The sequence below is a fragment of the Misgurnus anguillicaudatus genome, chromosome 1, assembly GCF_027580225.2.
Source record: "Misgurnus anguillicaudatus chromosome 1, ASM2758022v2, whole genome shotgun sequence".
Classification (NCBI taxonomy): Eukaryota; Metazoa; Chordata; class Actinopteri; order Cypriniformes; family Cobitidae; genus Misgurnus; species Misgurnus anguillicaudatus.
Window position 1 is genome coordinate 5,489,270 of NC_073337.2, and position 20,736 is coordinate 5,510,005.

Below are 20,736 nucleotides of genomic sequence, written 5' to 3' on the forward strand. Positions count from 1 at the left end.
CTATGTATTGGTTCTAATGGAATATGGCACAAACCACACTACAGTGTATTGGCCTTTGTTGGTCTCTAATGGTATGTATTGGTTTTATTGGTTCTATGTCATGGTTCTAATGGAATATTGCTCAAACCACACTACAGTGTAGTGGTTTTAATGGTAAAAGCTAATGTGTCAGAACTCTGCCTTGAAGTCTTGTGTTGTATTTGTATTATGTCATGGTGGCAGGGTTCTGGCAGTCCCAGGCTTTATGTGGAGGCTCATGCTCATGTTTATTGTGGCATGTGCCTCCGGTGTCTTGTCTTTTGACCCCGCCCGCTCGTTCTCCTGCTTATTAGTAATCATTGGTTTTCTCCCATCACCTGTTCCCGCTCGTTATCTCGTTTGGTTTTTTCTATGTAATGTTTTTGTGCCCTTAGTTCTGTGCAGAATCATTTTGTATTGTGCTCGTGTACGTTCAAGTCAAGTGATCTAGTCTAAGTCTTAGTGTTATTTGTCAGAGTTCTTGTTTCATGTTTTGTACCCCCTCGTGGGTTTTTGTTTTTCATCAAATCAAGTGTTTTCTGTTTTTTCCCCGACATTGTGTGCTTTTGGGTTTATCTCTCCAGCGATTCCTGACATAATGGTTCTTATTGGTATTTTAATGGAAACCATTAGAATTTTCCGAATGGTTTTATATTTTTTTCAGTAGGGGTTTTACCTAGTGTTTTGTTTAACTCAGTGGCTGTGTTTGTCATATTTTATCCTGCCATTTTGGGTAAAGTATCCTAGAAAATGTTCATATTTGACACAACCATGGGTTGAAACAACATAACATTTTTGGTTAACCAATTTAAAACCAATATCTAACCTTATGCAGTAGAGCAGTTTATTGTGAGATTGGGGACCTTTTGAAGACTTGACAAAGTGATGCACAAATCTTCATACTGTGAAGATTTGAGTGTTTCCATAGAAACGGTAAGAAACTTAAGGAAGGAAGAGAGAACGTGAGAGAGGGGAAATAAGAGTGATGAGGGTGTCTAAAGTTAATGAACTTTCTAAGTGCGTACATTAACTACAGATCAGCGGAGTTTGACGCCTCGAAGGGGGGGGGGGTATGAGGAGACCAGCAGAGCGTTGTGGGGGAGAAAAGGTCAGGTCCGCAACGGATGGAGAGGATGCCGAAGGTCAAATGCTTGGGAGGAAAAGACAAACAAGGAGAAAAATGGAGACAGAGAGGGATGGGTGAAAGATAGGCACTAAATCAGAAGCAATGCCAACAACATTCCCACACAGTGTATAGTGCTGTTTTTTTGTGTTTGTTTATGTGTATGTGTGTGTTATTTCGATTAACAGTTAACAGGCTGACAAACAGAGTGCAATAAGTAAAGGTGAGGAGGTGCTGGATGTCATTTCGTCTTTCCAAACACGCAGGATCTGACATGAATCACGTTCCATTTGTGTTTCACGTCAACTGTAAGCCGTCTTATCACAGATATATATTCCCAGCCATATTTGAGGATTATAGCATGAGGTCGTTTATCACAAAGGCAAGCCGATCTGTTTGCTTTGTCAGACCATATAGCTGGATATTATTCTAAAGTTCAACTCACGCAAGATTGGCTTCGCAGTAGTTAAGCAGATAGACACACTCGATCAAACATCAAGGCAAAATAAGGACATGCAGGAAACACGACCAGCAGGCTATGACAAACAATGATACGCCATTATAAAAACAAGTGAAGTATACAGAGATAAGGTGGGAAAATCCACGTTGTGTGTGTGTGTGTATATGAGTGGATTTGTGATGTTTGTGTGTGTGGAATTTAATTACATTAAATTACTGGAAGGGCCCATTTCCCTCCGTTTACTAAACCTGGTGATTTTGGCAGGGGTCACAACTGCTCACCCTCCGATACCCCCCCCCCCACACACACACACAACCTCTGTGCTAATTCTTAACCACAAACTCGCTCACTCATGCTAAAGTTATCTTAGCACTTTTCCATTGCCGTTTTATCTCCGATCACGTCCTGTTAAGTTTATCTTTATCCCAGCACGCTCGCACATGCTCTTAGTTTCAGTTTACAGTCGAGTTTGATGTGGCTGCTCTTTTGTTTCATGTGGCTTGAGTTTTTAATCTCTTTCCTTTAAGTTTGATCAACCGTGCGTTTTTTTGTGTTGTCTACCGTTAGGAATCTGCAACCACATATCGTGCGGACGACGCTGAAGCTTTTCTTTAGATTCATTCATGTTTTTCTGCATGCCCCTCGTGAGGTCTTTTATTACATTTTTTGGGTAATATGATAACGCTCGCTTTCAGCTGCCAAAAGCAGTGAACTTCCAGCTTCGTTGGACATGTTTTACCACAAATTTAAATCCAATTTAATTTAAACGGTCCATGAAGAAAATGTGAAAGACATGCAGATTTAATGTGAGTGTAGTTACGGCATGAAATCATATTGGGACGGTTTCCCGGGCAGGGCTTATTCTAGTCCCAGACTAAAATGCATGTTTGAGCTGCATTTAAAAAAACATCTTGCACTGACATATTCTTAACATATATCAGTGTCATTGTTTTGTACAAAGATGCACACCAGTATTGTTGTTTGTAAGGTATGTTTGTAAAACTACTTAAATGTCTAAATATAACTAAAACCTAGTCCTGGATTAATGTAAACCATGTCCAGGAAACTGCCCTATTATGTTTAAAGTCAACATAAAATAGTTTTATACCTCTATAATGTAAAGTTTACGTTTTGCAAGAAAAGTAAGCTGGAGTAGCATGTTGGGGTAGGATGTTTGGATCCTAAAATGTGGTCTCTATATGACAGGTGGAAAAATGACAGGCTTTAATAGTTGGACACTCCTTTAATACTGTTTAAAAATCATCTCAGGGTAAGACCTCTAGAACACTGGTTCCCATTCCTTAGCGCCAAAGTTTATTGGGAGGGGGTGGTTGGGGGTTGAGAATCTGCTTTATTTTATAAACATCATATGCTTACAATGCCAAGATAAGGTAGATAAATATTCTCTTGTGTAAAATAATTTTTTCCAATTTTGCCCGCTCCATCTCAATGTGTTTGCCATCGTCAAAATCCAACAAAAAGATAGATGTAGAGAGTTAGGGGGGCTCAGATTGTCGTATATGTACTTAGGGGGGGCCCCAAGAAGAAAAGGTTAAGAACCACTGCTTTATAAGACCACGTTGCTGCTCATTGTAGTCAAAAGGGTGACTACAACAAAGATGCTAAAATATAACAGCTTCGCAACTGTGATTCCCAAAAGGGTGATTCTTGTGAAATTAGACTTATGAGGTGTCATGACACATTTTGGCAAAAAAAGTAAATGCACAGTAAGAGTATCAAAGTAAGAAGCATACAGTAACAAACATCTTCATGTACTATTTTGTACATGATTTCAAAATATACATCATACAAACCAATTTTGTCGTTTTTTCCACATTTAAGGGGAAAATTGTCATTACCGCAACGTTTCCATGACTGGATTTGGGTTTTTTGACATGGAAATTAAAAAATCTAAAAAATAAAAAGCTTCAGTGCATGTTATACTATAAACATTTACAGTAAAAAAACATGTGGTATTTGGTGATCATTGGTAAATGTAGAGAAAATAATAAGGAACAATTTTCAATCATTGTTTAAGCCCTCAAGAAACTAACATTAAAAAAAAATTCTGGAAGGGACATAATTAACTGTGACACTCAAGATGGCTACCAGGTAAGCAGTTATTATTTTTTCTCTCCAGATAAAAGTAAAAATTTTGTTTGTCATAGTGCCTAGACAACTTTTTAGTTCTCATTACTGAAAATGAGTTTGTATGCATATATTTAATGTAATATCATGTTGCTGTAATGATCATTTTTGATAATGATAATCTAAAAAATTTAAATAATTTTATAGGAAATATGTTTTAAATCCTCTAAAAATAATGGTTAAAGTAAGACCTTAATCTTATATGTGCAAAAAATTGGCTTCAAGGGCTTTTTTTTCAAATCTGATGCTGGACACCTTTTAAGTCTGGATTTCGTGAGAATCACCCAATAGTGTTCACGGCTTTACTCTTATACTTAAACGTGTTTCTAAACTTTTCAATGGTACTGTATATTATAGTAACGTGTTTACTCGCCTCTGTCATCACCTTTGCAGTTTCAACTGCATTTGCTTTAATTAATGTTTTGCCTAAGGCAAACACACAAATCAGGGCAGTGGAGAGTGTCTGCATTGCTTACAGCAGCTTTCATTTGCAAATGTGCTCCTGACCCAGAACCAGGGTCCGCCGGTCGCCCCCAGCAACCAGACAGCAGACGCTATAGTCCTGTAGATGAACAGCACAGATGACCATTTCATTCATAGCACTGTGTACACATCCAAGGTCTGCTCTTTTTAAGGAGTTTGTATTATTGCACACATGAATGCAAATCTCTTTGTTGGGGTCACATTAAGGTCAATTTTTACTTTTAAGTCATACTTAGCCTTCAGCTTTGCAAAGGTCTAGAAGTTACAGTGTAGCCTGTCCCAAAACTTGATGTGCAACATCGCAATAGTTATGCTTTTTAGCTTTAACACTCGCTGGTCTGATTTCAGAGACCAATCGAATGGAATGGAATAGAAAACAATGAAAAACATTTAGCAGCTCTTCACAATAACAGCAAACAAAAAACAATGAAAGTAATAATAATAATAACTTGAACATGAACAAAATAAAGTAAGTATACAATATAAACAAAATACATAATTAAAAATAAGAGGGTAATGTAGCAAGGCTTTATAGGACTAGGTACAACTATTTGAAAACCTGGAATCTGAAGGTGCAAAAAATCTAAATATTGAGAAAATTGCCTTTAAAGTTGTCCAAATGAAGTCCTTAGCAACTGCATCCAATCACAAAATAAAGGTTTGATATATTAACACAATATCTTCATAGAACCTGATCTTTACATAATGTCCTAATGATTTTTTTTTGCATGAAAGTAAATTTGTAATAATTTGATCATTTTGACCCATGCAATGTATTGTTGGCCAATGGCCATTGCTACAAATACACCCATGCGACGTAAAGGATTAGTCCATTTTCCAGATAATTTACTCACCACCATGTCATCCAAAATGTTGACATCTTTCTTTGTTCAATCGAGCAGAAATTATGTTTTTTGAGGAAAACATTCCAGGATATTTCTCATTTTAATGGACTTTAATGGACCCCAACACTTAACAGTTTTATTGCAGTTTAAAATTGGCTCGTGCATTGGCTCGTGACACAGCTGGAAGAAGACAAGAAGTGGTGGTTTAAAAGTGCATATTTTTAATTTTTCTTATCAAAAATGACAATCGTTTCACTAGATAAGACACTTATGCCTCGTTTGGGATCGTTTAGAGTCCTTTGAAACTGCAATTTTAAAATGCATTAAAACTGTTTCGTGTTGGGGTCCATTAAAGTACATTAAAATGAGAAAAATTCTGCAATGTTTTCCTCAAAAAACATAATTTCTTCTTGACTGAACAAAGAAAGACATCAACATTTTGGATGACATGGTGGTGAGTAAATTATCTGGATTTTTTTAAGACCAGGGTCACATGTATCAGTTATACATCCATTATTTTGTCTCACAGTAAAACCAGTAATGTTATAAGGCAGGTTTATAAAAACTACTTAAATGTCCTAATTTAAGGCTTACTTCTGGCTTAATCTAAGCCCTGTCTGCCTGGAAAAACACAAATTATGTACAAAGTAGAAAACTTTAATTTGTTAAAATGTTTTAGTTAACACGATAAAGAAATAATGCTATTTCCTGAAAAACTTAACTAAATAACCATAACTAAGCAGCATAGCTTATATTGCATAATTGCACTCTTTCAACTTAGTCTGCTTCACAATAATCCTTCATTACTTTCAAAGGGGTCTTTGACCCTAACGCTGTCTTTCTCTTGTCTGTCTGCTTGTCTCTTTCTCTTCGTCTTATCTAAACTCAGTGAACCCTTTTATATTCTTTGGATTAGTGCAGTCAGCTGTGTTTGGATGAGAGAGTGAGAAAGTCGGGTTCAGTAGCGATTGACTTCCTCTCCCCCACGCTTTATCTCTTTCCACGTTTTCCCAAATTCTGGCATTCTGCCTGTTAACTGTCACTTTGTCTACTCTTTGCCATTCATAACTTTAGAAGTGCCTATGTGAACGGGAATGTGCCCATTCATAAGGGGCTCTTGTGTCTTGCTTTCATTCATGTAGTGCAGGAGTATAAGGCCTGTTTCACGCTTCCTGTGTCTGTTGCGCTGTACAGAAAGTAAAGTTTGGTTTTCTGCACTGAATATTTATTTTAATGACAGCCATAAATAATAAGGTTATGTGAGCCATTGAAAATTATCGCAATTAAAAAATTGCAATATAGCAATGTGCTTGATATATAGAATTATAGGTTTCAGTTGTGGTAAACTGTGGTCTTTTGGAAATGTTTCTGCTTACACTCTGAGGCTATTTTGGGGATTTCCGCCTGGATTTGGCCTACCCAATTTCAAAAGCTTCCCATACCCACATGCAGAGGTGTACATACAAAAGTTTGGTATCAGTTTACAGGAAACCCTTTGAAATTTCATAAAACACTGTTGAAAGTGCTAAACATGGTTGTATGTGTTGTCAGTCCTCTAATAAACACAAAAATAAATAGGCGCTTTTTGATGTTTTTTTTCTAAAGTCTGTATTTAAAAGTGTATAACTCTGGCCCTGGGTGTTAACAAAACCTGTAGACAGCTCTGTTTGATTCCAGCAATTGTCAGCTTACAGATGAAAAAGGATTTTTTTTCTCTATCATAATAAATGCAAAAGTTATTCTATTCCAACTGAAGGGAGGAATAATACCCTTTTTGTATTTAATTTCCGCCTAAAAATATTTGAAGTGCTCCCATAACCACATACAGTGGAATAAATGCAATATATTTATATCATTTTAAAGAAAACCCTTTGAAGTTACATAAAAAGCTGCTGTTTTGCAAATATTGTTATTTATGTTGTTTTTCATATGATGATACACCAAATTTTCTTTTTTTATGTTTTAAACACTGTCTTTGATAGTGTATAACTCTGGTTCTGGGTGCTCTAGCAGACTGCAGACAGTTCTGGTTGTTACCAGCAGCAGACAGTAAAGCTGGGCGTACACGGTGCGAATTCTGATGGTCGGAACGTCGTGAGCTCTCGCACACGACACGAGTGAGTTTATGCGAAAATAATTCGGACGCAGTCACACACGACAAGATTTTACTGTACGACTTGACGAATTCTGACGTAAGCATTTTCGCAGCTGTGAGTGGCAGAATGTACAAAAAAACCAAGAAGAATACGGCAAAGATATTGGCTTAAGTGCAGAAAACAGCCTGGAATTTCTGTTCTTTTGTATTTCTGTTTGCATTCCGAAATTGCAATATAGGTCTATAGCTGTTGCGGTGAAGGAATTTCTCTGGCAGTGGTTTTTCGTGCTAGCGCATATGCGGTTTTACCGTCTTAATATATCATGATTGTAAATATCTATATTGCTATTATTAATGTTATATATATATATATATATAGCTTTTTTATAAATATGACCGTTTAAAAAACTATTTATTTATTTGTAAATGCAGAATGAGGAGCAATGAGATAAAACGCAAGGTAAGCTAACACGTCTTTCCCTTTATGATTAAATTATTAAGACAATACATCTACAGCTAAATATTAATTTGTAAAACGAAAATCATTTAATTTAATATAAAGCACATTGTCTAGGCTTGTTTGCATTGTCTAGTGCAAATGTACACGGAACCTCGGTCAATGCGGTGTCTTGAAGTAAAAGTTAGCCCGCAACATTTGTGCTCCTGTAACTGTACAAAATAAATGCCATACAGAAGGCATTGCATATTAATATATGGCATTTTCTCAGTAGGTAAATTAATACATAGCAATACAAATATAGTATGAAAACAAATTAATCATTATTTAAATAAAGTTTCAGAGATAGCCTACATTTTTAGTCATTTAAATATTCTCATCATTTCAGAACAAGCTTAGGGTACCATAACAACTTACATTGGGCTATATCTCGTGTTCCTTTGGTCGAAAATATGTGAAAAAAAAAAAAATAATGAACAAAAACCTCAACTTGTTAAAGCAAAAGCTCTATAATAATGTGGAAAACGTCGTCTCCGCGTATGATCATCATTTTTAATTAATTATATTGTTCGTTGACAATTTATTTTGCATTTATTATACCTGTATAAAGTGTAAAACAATAAATGCATATCTTATAGCCTATTAAACATGGACATTCTGTTGTTATTTTATTCTCTGTCGCGACAGCCCTTTTAATATCCATTCATTTATGAAACTGTACTACAGCGACTTCGGCACAGCTTGGATTACACAAAAATTGCGACATTCATTGTCCATCCTGTACTATTTAAACCAGTGGTCTCTGCACGGAGTCTAATATTTTTTATGTTCATTTATTACATATTTTAGTTGGCTTATTTTATGTTTAGATTGTAAATAATGATAAAACATATTAACAAGTAAAGAAAAATCAACAGTATTTCAAAGTAAAACAAAAAAGTTTTAGTATCAAAAAGTAGCCCTCGTTTTATGCATTGTGCCTAATCTGCACTCTCTCTTTCCGCACACATCCAAAGCTGTGACCGGACATCACAATAACACGTATGACAGGTTTTTCGGTCAAAGAAGCTGATCAAGAGGTCGTCACTGAAAGGACCTGTCATATTTGTCATGATGTCCGGTCACCGGAGTGTGTGTGTGCGCGAAACATAGCCAGCTATAGAGTTGTCGTCCAGGTTTGAGGTAGCAATGCCGCATTTGTCTTTCTTCTTGTGTGTTTTGTACATTTTGATTGGTCAACTTCAAGTGCTTTGCCAGATCGTCTCGTTCACCCGCACCAACACTACGAATTTATACCGAGAGCTCCCGAAGTTTTTTGACATGTTTAAAAATTATCGGGAGGTCGTAAGGTGCTCGTAACCTGCTCGGCTCGGCTCGTAATTCCTCTCACACGGTGCGAGCCGCGACCATACGAGCATGAACGATTTGCTCCCGAGAAAAAAAATCGCATGCGAGCTCCTACGACAGCAAAAATCGCACCGTGTACGCCCGCCTTAAGCACCCAAAAAAAGAATGAACTCTTAAGCATGTCGTTATTCTCATTTTACTGAAGGGTGTGAAAATAAATTTTTCATATTTAAAGTACTTTGTTTTGTTTTGCACATATAATAAATAGCAAGGGATTATTCATGCACACAACCAAAGAAAGTGCTGTGAGTGGACTTATTTTTTAGAGTAGGACCTAATATTAAAGATGGTGTAACATTTGAGGCAGTTCACGCTCAAGTTTCACATAAATGTACTAAAGACCATTTTTTACCTCATTATTTATTCGACGATTGTTGGATATGTGATGACAATAGAACAAAAATGTAACCTTATTCCTGAGAGTGAGAGCTTTCATTTGATATAAGACTTGCCCATGTTTGTCATACTTGAAAAATATGAAATATGTGAATATTAAATTATATAAAAAATTGGGGGGGGTGATTGTGTAAATTAAGTGTAAATAACTTTCTTACAGTAAAATATATCTGATATATATATATATATATATATATATATATATATATATATATATATATATATATATATATATATATATATATATATATATATATATATATATATATATCAAAGTGATGCATATCTACAGAAATTAGAGATTCTAAGCTTTCAAACAGTATATGTGGTACTGGGTCTATGACAGATCATTAAAAATTCAAGGAATATTTTATATTAAGTCATAATATGTAATTTTGGACACGGGACAGGGTCCCAGAGTTTAAGAGGTTAGGAAACATGCTAAGTTCACATATATGTGTCTCAGAAAAAATGCCATAGTCAGTAATTCTCTTTTTGAATGGTACTTTCTGGTGGTAATGTCTGTTTTAGTTTTGATCTGTGTGATCCTGTCCATTTTAACCAACTGTGTATTTCGACAGCTTGGTTATGGAGCGATTTTAGTCTCATTAATTATTCATGTGTAAGACACGATGCACACATGGGTAGCCAGTTTCACATGCATAAAACCTTATTCACATGCACAAAGTATGTATATATATATATATATATATATATATATATATATATATATATATTTACATTCACAAAAAAACAATTCACATGCGTATAATAGAATTATATTCTCAAAAAAAAAAAAAAAACGTTTCACAGATGTACAACTATACAAATGTTGAAAGTTTAAAATGTACAAGTTTCTCTTGGGACATGAATGTGTAAATCGTAAATCACGTGTGAATCACCTCAGATATGTGTATGTGTGTACATTGAGACTCTCTTGACATTAGTAAGAAGGACAAATCTTACTTCTTGGACAAACTTTATCTAGGTTCTTGAGACTTGCCCACTGATATGTGCATGTGAATTAGGTTTTATACATGTGAAACTGGCTACACGTGTGCATCCTGTCTTATGCATGAATAATTAAAGAGACTAAAATCACTCTATACTTGGTTGGCAGTTATCTCAATTGCTTAAATTAGACGCAATGGCCCATTAATGCGACCTCCAGTGGACTCAACCTCCTAAATCAGCCGCAGATTGAGGTATAAATCTCCACACAAGCGGGTTTTAATTTGCAATCAACAAAAAAAAGTGTAAAATTTAGCAAATAAGCGTATGCTTCCCATCATCAGTTTCACTCCTGTATGTGTCTGGCAACCCAAGAGGCCGGCAGACAATAAACCGTCTGCAGTATTTTAAATTTAGACTGTGATATCAAGTTCAGCTGCTAGAGGTCAATGTTACATAAAGCTCCTTTAATCTGCAGACCATTTAAGAAGTTGTCTGGACCCATATGTCTTTCTGCATTTCGCACAACCATTACATTCAGTACTCTGAAGTCTCTGAGTCAATTACATAGAGAATTTGAAATGTAAGGAGTAACTGAATGTGTAAAGAAACCATATGTTCATTAGGACATTCATGTATGAGTAGTGGAGATGCTTCTGGAAGAAAAACACAACATGAGGAGAGCAAGAGGGAGTGAAACAGTGAGAGACGTCTTGACGCTCACCCAACTGCCTGAGGTCACCGCCACCCATTTACTCTCATTTGCTTTCACACAAATACACATACATGAACACATATCCTGTAAATGGCCATTTACATTAATAGCGACGTGATAGCTGTCGAATTACATGATCTGTGATGTTCCCCCATTAGCATATTAAATGTTTGCATAAAGTCTAACTCTGCTCTACTTTGTGGCATCAGTCATGCCGTCTCAAATCATTACCTTACTACATTAAAAATAAATGACTTCTGAATGTTGCCAGTGTGAACGCCCTGTTGAGACTGCTGTTTTTCACATTGCATTTTTTTTGTTTAGCCCATTATTGACTTTAAAACATTGAAATGCATGAAATGGTTTTAGCATTTTAAGACAGTGTTTTCAAGGGGTCAAGTTTGTGAAACACTTGTTTGTCTGGTACAACGCAGGTTTGGTGCAGTTGTGTCTCTGTGGTGTGTTAGTAATACTGACATGACGTGAGAACGGTGTCCATGTGGCCAGAGCCACTTCCCATTGTGGTTATGGGAGGATGAAATTTTCTCGTAAACCAACTGTAGTTAGTTTTGCTTTTGAAACAAATACAGTATAGCTGTGCCCACTGCTGAAATATATTTACCGCTCAGGGGATATGGTTAACAGTGGTTAACTGCTTTTAACAGTGTTTCAAAACACTTATACAGGCTCTTACACAGGTTTGAACACTTCTGTCACTAAGATCACAATTGAATGCACAACAGTATTAAAATATGTAAAATTTGTAAGAGACTTGACTATGTTTTCTAACGGTGGATGGAAATGGGCCAATGCAGAAAACATTAAATTGTGCATTGTTTTTTTTATAGTGTCACAAGATTTTACTGGTTGGCTTTGTGTCTGCAAACAAAGTGCTTTCAAGGTTATGGGACATCAAATCTATGAAGTTACTCCTAGTTTTGCCAGCAAGTAAAATAAATAACTACAAGCAAAATCAGTTTTCCACTTTGTTTTCTAAGAAAGGAATTCAATTCAATTCAATTTTATTTATATAGCGCTTTTCACAATTTGGTAATTGTATCAAAGCAGCTTTACATAATAGATGCAGTGAAAAGCACAGAAAATCGACAGATAGCACAACATAATAAACGATAGCACAAGCAGTTAAATTTGCTACGGCTATAAATCAACATTATAAACAAACGTATTACTAATGTAACGTATAGAAGTTAAGCCCAAAAAGGCTGCCTCCCCGGGTTGAAAAACCCCCTAGGAGAAAAAAACCCCGGAATTTTAGCCGGGGAAGTAAAAAAAGTCATAGGAGGAAAAAACCCTTGGGAGGTATATATATATATATATATATATACACATTGAAACGGAAGGAGATTGAGCGGAGATTAAGTGGAGATTAAGCGGGTTCTGCCGGTGGTCTTTGGTCAGGCATCAGCTGGACATCACGTTGAAGAACAGCTAGTAGATCAGTTGTGTGCCGACTTTCACATGTACCGGAACTGGATCTGTTTGTCTCGTCCTCGGGATCAAGGACGAGACAGGGAGAGAGACACAAAATCTTATTAGCGTAGGGGCCGTTCACATAGAAAACAAGTGTCACACAGTAATGTGGTTTTAGTCAGCTGGTTAAGTGTATTACATATAGTTAAAGGGATACTTCACCGATTTAGCATTCAGCTTTGTATCTGTAGAAACCCGGCAGTATTACTGAATGACCATGTTTCCCTCCCTCATTTCCCCCTGAGAGGAGAGATATCTGCATTTTGGTTCTGCAAAAAAGTCCTCCGATGATGTAATATGACGATTTTTGCATCATCGGAGGACTTTTTTGCAGAACCAAAATGCAGATATCTCTCCTCTCAGGGGGAAATGATGGAGGGAAACATGGTCATTCAGTAATACTGCCGGGTTTCTACAGATACAAAGCTGAATGCTAAATAGGTGAAGTATCCCTTTAATGATTTTAGAAACGGAAACAGAACTCGTTTGACTAAGGCCAGAGGCCCCACTGCCGTCGTTAATGCTAACGTACAGTGGCAAACGGTTCTGTATGACATACTATTTTAAGGTCATGGGAAAAGGCCAAAATTGCAAGCCGGCCATATTTGGCAGTTAAGACTCAGTCGAAAACCAATTCAAAGTTTCAGCATATTACTAAAGAGTATTAATGAGATTTACCATGATTTGAAGTGTTGACGAAAAAAAAGGTTTTAATTTATTCATTAATTTATTTATTTATTAGGTTGTACAAGCTAGCTATTAGGAGATAAGTACCATTGTTAAAACAACTATTTGAAAGCCTTGTTAAAGAGAAAAGTTTTAAGTCTAGATTTAAAGTTATCTACTGTCTCTGATTTTCGGACGTCGGTTGGTAAATCATTCCATAGCTTAGGGGCTAAGTAGGAAAAGGATCTGCCACCTTTAGACACTTTTGATATTTTAGGGATAATTAAGAGGCCAGAATTTTGTGACCGCAATGCACGTGATGGATTGTATTCTGATAATAATTCTCTAAGATATGAGGGTGCTAGGCCATTTAAGGCTTTGTAGGTGATTAGTAATATTTTAAATTGTATACGATATTTAACTGGTAGCCAGTGTAAAGATGCCAGAATTGGGCTTATGCGGTAACGAGTTACAATAGTCTATTCTAGAGGTCATAAAAGGGTGGAATAAACGTTTGTATGGGGAAAAAATGATTTTAAGCAAATTTCTGCTTATTTTAAAGAGATTTTTATACAGACTTTCAATGGTCAGACACAGTCATCAATAAGTACATTTCTCCTGATCTGTTATTGGATTGTGTTACAACAATGCAAGACTTGAATCTACGCAAGTAGATTCTACTTAAAAGGGAAGTTTGTTGGATTTCACACAGCCCTGTTATTACATGGAGAGATGATGTAAGAAGTAAGCCTTTTTTTGTGACTTTGTGCGCGTATGTTGGCTTGTTTCTGGTCATGGCTCAACTCACACTCGTAGAAAGGATTTACACATCTTTGTGCATTAAGTTGTGACAAAAGTAACACAAAATGTGTTGTTTCAATAATAACACACAGAGATGGGTGCATTCTGGGACAACACATTCAGTGTGTTTTCCCAGAATCAACACTAATGTGTTGTTTCTAAGCTTGCACTGGCTAACCGCCTAATGCGGCTTTCACATAGGACGCGGTGTGTGCTGCGCAGCACTATGAAACCCATTTATTTCAATGGCTTGCCCCGCGTGAGGGCTGTTTGATGTTGCGTCGAGCAAAGCGCGAGCACAGCGGAGCTTATCTTATAGGGCTTGTTAGAAAATCTCGCGAGACGTTATAGTGTGTTTACACCAACCGCGGTAGAGGCGTGAAGCGCGAGTGATTTTAATGTTAAGTCAATGTGAAGACGCGTTGAGGCGCGTCTGGAGGTCCCGTGGCGCGGAAGAGGCACTTGGCGCGGTGCCGAAGACGCTTTTCCGCCCTACAAAGCGTACCGCGCACAACGCTCAATTAGCACCTTTCGCGCGAGTTAGACGCGCAAAAGGCGCAAATTGAGCGTTGTGCGTGGTACGCGTGAATGGTGCTTTTTGTGCATTTTGCGGTTCACGCGAATTTGCAGCTAACACCCGAATTGAAAAATGTGAACTTTGGTGGAATCAGGAGCCTGCTTGCTGCTGTGGTGGCAGCCCCGCCCAGAGTCACTCATTCAACCAACGCATGATGTTCATAAGCAGTCACCTGGAGCTATACAACACAAGTTCTTATTTCTATAGAGACAGGAATATAAAGGACTTTGCTTGAAAGAGTGTCAGTGAGGACATTGGGCAACCTGGTAAGTTGTAATACACATTTCACTTTTGAGTCACGTGACATTTATCGACCCGAGTCATTTGTTTTCCCCCTATAGTAAGGTGACCAAATACAAACTGGTAACTCTCTCGATAAATGCACATTCAACATCAGTTATCTTGCAAACAAACAACCGCATAGCACTTGCTCCTCCCACAAGAAGCGGAGTTTGCCTCTGATGCACGTCAAATGCTTGCTTTTTCCACGCGTCTACTCCACTCTACACACGCGAATGCATCCAAATTGTTCAAGTGGCAAACCACACGCGGTAGACGCGATTTTAACGCGTTTGGTGTAAACTCAGCATTAGAGAAGCTGTGTGCGTTGCGAGAGGTGGCTACGCGGCTGCACATAGATGATAGGAGAAGCAGATGAGGGCATATGTGCATTGTGCGAGATATCTGAGGCAGATCACGGGTGGCTTCAAGTTCGGTATATGTTTTCACTCCAAGAGGTAAACATTTTTTTCATAATTGCTCACTAAACTACCTGACATCTCAACCTACCGGAATTTAAGATCCAAAGTGGTAAGTGTCACCGTAATGTCTATTTGAACAGTATAAATGGCCGTTTCACACACTGTCCGAGTGTTTTTGCCATATGCACTCTTGTGCAAGCGATGACAAATCCTAGTGTAAGTTAAACCTTACAAACAGCACGTTCACATCTGCACATTTCCATATCATTTTCCCCACAAAACTAAACAAAAATTGAACAGCATGAATCCAGACACCTCACTAATGTGTAGAAAATACATTCAAATTAAAACGGGTTTGTATTTTATTTAAATCCTTCCTAAACAAGGAATGAACAAAAATAAAAGAATAAAGTATTTTTTAAAGAAACATGTATCATATAATATAATAAATGTAAAGTTGATTTGCACAAACAGATAAGTTCTATATGTAATTCTAAAATGATCATTTTTATCAAGCTCCTGTTTATGTTCAGTAATTGCACTTTAATGGCAATTAAAATAATCTATTCATTTAAAAACATGATAACAAACAGACACACACATTCTTTCTTGTTTACTGTTTGCATGTTTAAAGGCAGATGCTGACAAGTTTGTGTTGTGAACATGAAAATAAATACAAAATTAACCGCCAGAAAAACATTTGTGTGCGTTTGAGATTTTTTCTCAAATGACACGTTATGTGATGTTAAGGTACCCATTGCAGGACTGAGATAGGCTGCTTTACTTTAACCTAGGTTTTACGTATATAAGCAGAACAATGAGACTTTCAGGGAGGTGGTTTGTGAAAACCCTCCAAGTAGTCTTGAGTAGTCTACTTGAGTAGTTTTTTCATCTAATTATCGTCTACTTGAGTAGTTTTTCATCTAAATTAAGTATTTTTACTTTAATAATTAATTTAGTAAATAATTGATACTTGTACTTTTACTCGAGGACAGATTTTGGGTACTCTACCCCAGTGGCGAAGCTACGGGTGGGCCTGGCCGGGCCTGGGCCCACCCACTTTGAGTTGTGGCCCATCCAATCAGAAGGCCATTTTCCAGACAAATGTGTAAATAATTTAACAAAAATAAATAATAGTACTACGAATAGACGTCTTATCACACTATAATTTCATATATGTAATTAAATTATAAATATAATTAAAATATAAAATATAAGTGCAAGTTTGCATGTTCAGGCAGTTTCGCAGTTTTCTTTTACCCTATTGGTGCACACGCTTGTCAACATGAAACGTTGAATATGATTCGTCAGTCATTGTTAGTTCCGCCTACGCGCGATTGAACTGGGCTGCGTTCAGCCCCGACTAAACGTTGCACAACGTTTATTAAACTGAAACGCTGATGCATTGAACACCCTGTTGTGATGACGCAAGAGTTGCGACATTCTTTGTGTTCTTTTTTAAATGTTCCTGAAGCCTGATGAAATCGTTATAAATGTGTGTTTAATACTGTAAAAGACCCTCGATGTTACAGTCACTGACCTTGCCGTCCAAAATGAAAGACAACATTCCAACTTGAACCCATTGAGCGAGCTGTCTCTTTACTACCGCGTGGTTTTTACATATTGCCGCTGATTGGGCCGACATTTCTGACACACCCACTAAACAAGAGAAAACGCTTCTAAAACCTGTTGCATTCCGTTGCACACCGTTTCCAGGAAACATGTCGTTCAACCCGGAAACCGTAGCAAAACGTTGTGCACCGGTGTGAGATTGAACGTGCCCCTGAATTTGAAAATAGCGAGTCGCAAATCATCGCGTTTAACAGCCTTTCCACGATGACATCTGCTGTTATCTGTTTACTTTTGGAGACAGAGACTATACATCACTCATGGAAATGTTGGATTACTGAGGACATCTTTTCAAACGTCGTCAAAATGAAACGAGCACTTATTACTTTGATAATGACGTCATGCTGTGTCAAAGACTGTTCTTCACCACATACTGTATAAAAAACATGTAACGTTACGCTCATCGATGATAAATGCGCGTCTGAGAAATGTATTTCTGCTTTTCTTTGCGCGAAGGGACATATTATGATCAAAGATATTGGACTTTGTTATTATGATCGAGACTTTCTCCATCTTTAACCAGAAGCCCCGTCTCAGACTAATACAGTAGGACATCTAAAGGTGAGTTCAGACATTTTCGTAATGTTTATAGGGGTGTCATTATTATTTACAGTTTATAGACAGGAGTATTAAGTTACTCCAGTCAACTATTTAAGGAGGCAGATTCTGACTCTATGTGTTGTGTCATAGGCTGTATGATTTACTGTTGCTGGAATAAAATGTACACTTAAATGACAACACATGCAATTTTGTATTGCGCCATGTTGTTTGATGGCCATTTTCTCATTAAATAACAATCTCTCAAACGAGTTCTTTAGTAAAATCAATTCACTAACGTTACCTGTTGAATCTGTCGTATCCTATGACGCTTTCATGTCATGCATTTTGCTGACGAGGAGTGACAAATCATTGTTCGGAACTATGTTCACGTAACGTAAATAGCGTACAAACTAATTCCTTTACTAATTCAGTTTATATTGAGTTTTCAAGTGAATTAATAATTTGGTGTGGCACTGCCCAAAGACTGTATAAAACAGGCACAGCCCCACCTGCCCATATACTGTAGACAAGCTACTGTTGGTTATTTATAAATTGTTTTATAATTTTGGCTTAGGTAGCGTGCACACCAACGTTTTTAAACGCGGCTGAAAACGCCTGGAGGACGCCAAATACCAGCTGTTTTTTCAGGAGCGCTTTGGTTGCTGTGATACTTGAGCTGTGAGCAGGTTGGTTGTTGTGATATTTGTCCCGCCCTTCGTCCTCTGTGATTAAACGGCCGTGTGAGAACTTACATCGACGAGCTGAGCTTTTTCAATAAATGGACAGCTGCTGGCTGTTTTGAAAAACGCCATGCTTCCATTGGGAAAAAACATACGCCCACCACCGGCGTAAAAACTTTGTTGTGCACGCCCCCAGTTTATGTACATTCTATGCTTTGCCCACCCTGTTTTATAAAGGCCCACCCACTTAAACATTTCTGGCTTCGCCACTGCTCTACCCACCTCTGGATACTTTATTATAACATGTTAAAATTTACACTTTGTAGGTGTGAGCAAAAATGTGCCATTTTTGTGTTTCCTTAAAAATGCAAATGAGCTGATCTTTGCACTAAATGGCAGTGTTGTGATTGTATAGTGCAGATTAAGGGGGTTATTATCCCCTTCTGACATTACAAGGGGAGCCAAATTTCAATGAGCTATTTTTTCACATGCTTGCAAAGAAGTTATTGGGTTGATCTTTTTCACATTTTCTAGGTTGATAAAAGCACTGGAGACCCAATTGTAGCGCTTTAACATGGAAAAAGTCTTTTTTTTAAGAAATTAAAAACTCTTCAAAAGTGTTCCTGTACAGTGGTAGAGCATTGTGTTAGCAGCACAAAATGACATGGGTTCGAACTTTGGGAACACATATACTGATAAATATATAGGGCTCTATCATACACCCGGCGCAATGCGCGACGCAAGTTTCTTTTGCTAGTTTCAACCCGGTGCAATGATCATTTTCACGTATTGCGCCATGTTGTTTAAATAGCAAATGCTTTTGCGCCCATGTTTGTGCCCATGGGCGTTCTGGTATGAAAATGAGATGTGTTCAGGCGCATTGTTGGCGCGTTGCTATTTAGAGGCAACTAAAATAGACTACGCCATTGACCAACTAAAACCTGCTCTAAAGTCTAAATTCAATGGCGCAATACGTTTTTTTTTTGTTATATAAAGAGCGCGTTAGTAATATATGGGCCTATAAATGGGACGACAACGCCGGTTTGAATGCTCACATCACATATGAATGCTCAGCAGCACAAAAACGCTTTTAAATATGAAAGATTAAAGCATTAAAATGTAAAAGATTATTATTGAGTCTCTTGGACATAAATGAGGACTAATTATGAGACGTTAGAAGAGCTGCTTCACCTGTAGCCTGGTAAGTAAATAAATGCTTTGCTTTAAACAAATGCATTTGTTTTTAAATGTTTTTTAAAGGCTATGGATTTATTTAATATGATGACTCTGTACCTGTGAATATAGTGAGATGAGAAACATTTTAAGTAATGCTTTTTAAGAATCCCATGGCGCTGTCCAAATGCTGAAACGCTTTGGCTCTCCGCACGTTGGTAAATTCTTTATCTCTTGTTTGTTACAAATAAAGTATTTTGAGAGTACAAACCTTTTCTTACATACTTGCAAATTATTTTATGAGATTACAATGATTATGTAGGATTCAATACATTTATAGGAATTGAAAGCCTGCTATTTGTACTTCTATGACTGAAAGAAAACTGATTTTCAAGGTTTTAATCCAAAAATAAAAATTTCAATAAAAATGAAAACAATACATTTTTGGGGGGGTCTTCTTCCTCTGCTCAGTTTTTCAGTTTACAAAGTCTAAATATAATCTAAAAATAATAAAAAATAATCTAAATAGGGATTAGACATAGCGCCAGCGCAACTGGCTTTTAAATGGGATGAGAGCTGAGACTCTCATTGGTTTATAATAACCTAACCCTAACCTAACCCTAACCCTAACCTAACCCTAACCCCATTACTCATTAGGAGAATATGAACAACCCTTTTCGACCGTGCGCTTGGCGCACAAACCATTTTTCTCAGTCGTTAAATTAGCAAAAATGGCATTGGACACGCCCATTTAGACCATGCGCCCAGGCACTTTAGACAATGCACTTAGATCATTAAAATAGGGCCCATAGGTTGTAATGCATTTTAAGTTGCTTTGGTTAAATGCATCAAATTATAAGTCAAAATCTTCAACAGCCTAATTTTTTATAAGATCCCATTTTAAATCAGCAGATGTTTTTATCTCTCTTCATGAATATTAATTGAGACTTAAAGCGATAGATTGCTTATACCATGATTTATCAAATTATCTTCTTTTGTGTTTAACAGAATACAGGTATAGAACAACATGAGGGCAAGTAAATGATGACAGAATTTTCATTTTGGGTAAACTATTCCTTTAACTAAGAATAAAACTTCAATTAAAGACAAGCAAACAACAACAAATAAACGATCAATATGAGATTTCTGTAGTTTCCTGTATTTATTTGTTTTTGAAAGCCAGTGCTACGACAAAGAAAGAGCAAAAGTCACATTACATCAGTAAGTAAAGTAGGAGAAAGAAGTAGCAGAAGAAAGTCAGAGTGGGTTAAATGAAAGCATTGATGCTGCATTCAGGCAGAACTGTGGTACAGTATATCTGACTTCAAATCCTGGACTCTCTCCAGCACTTTCTCTCTCTCTGATTACAAGCTCTCAGTG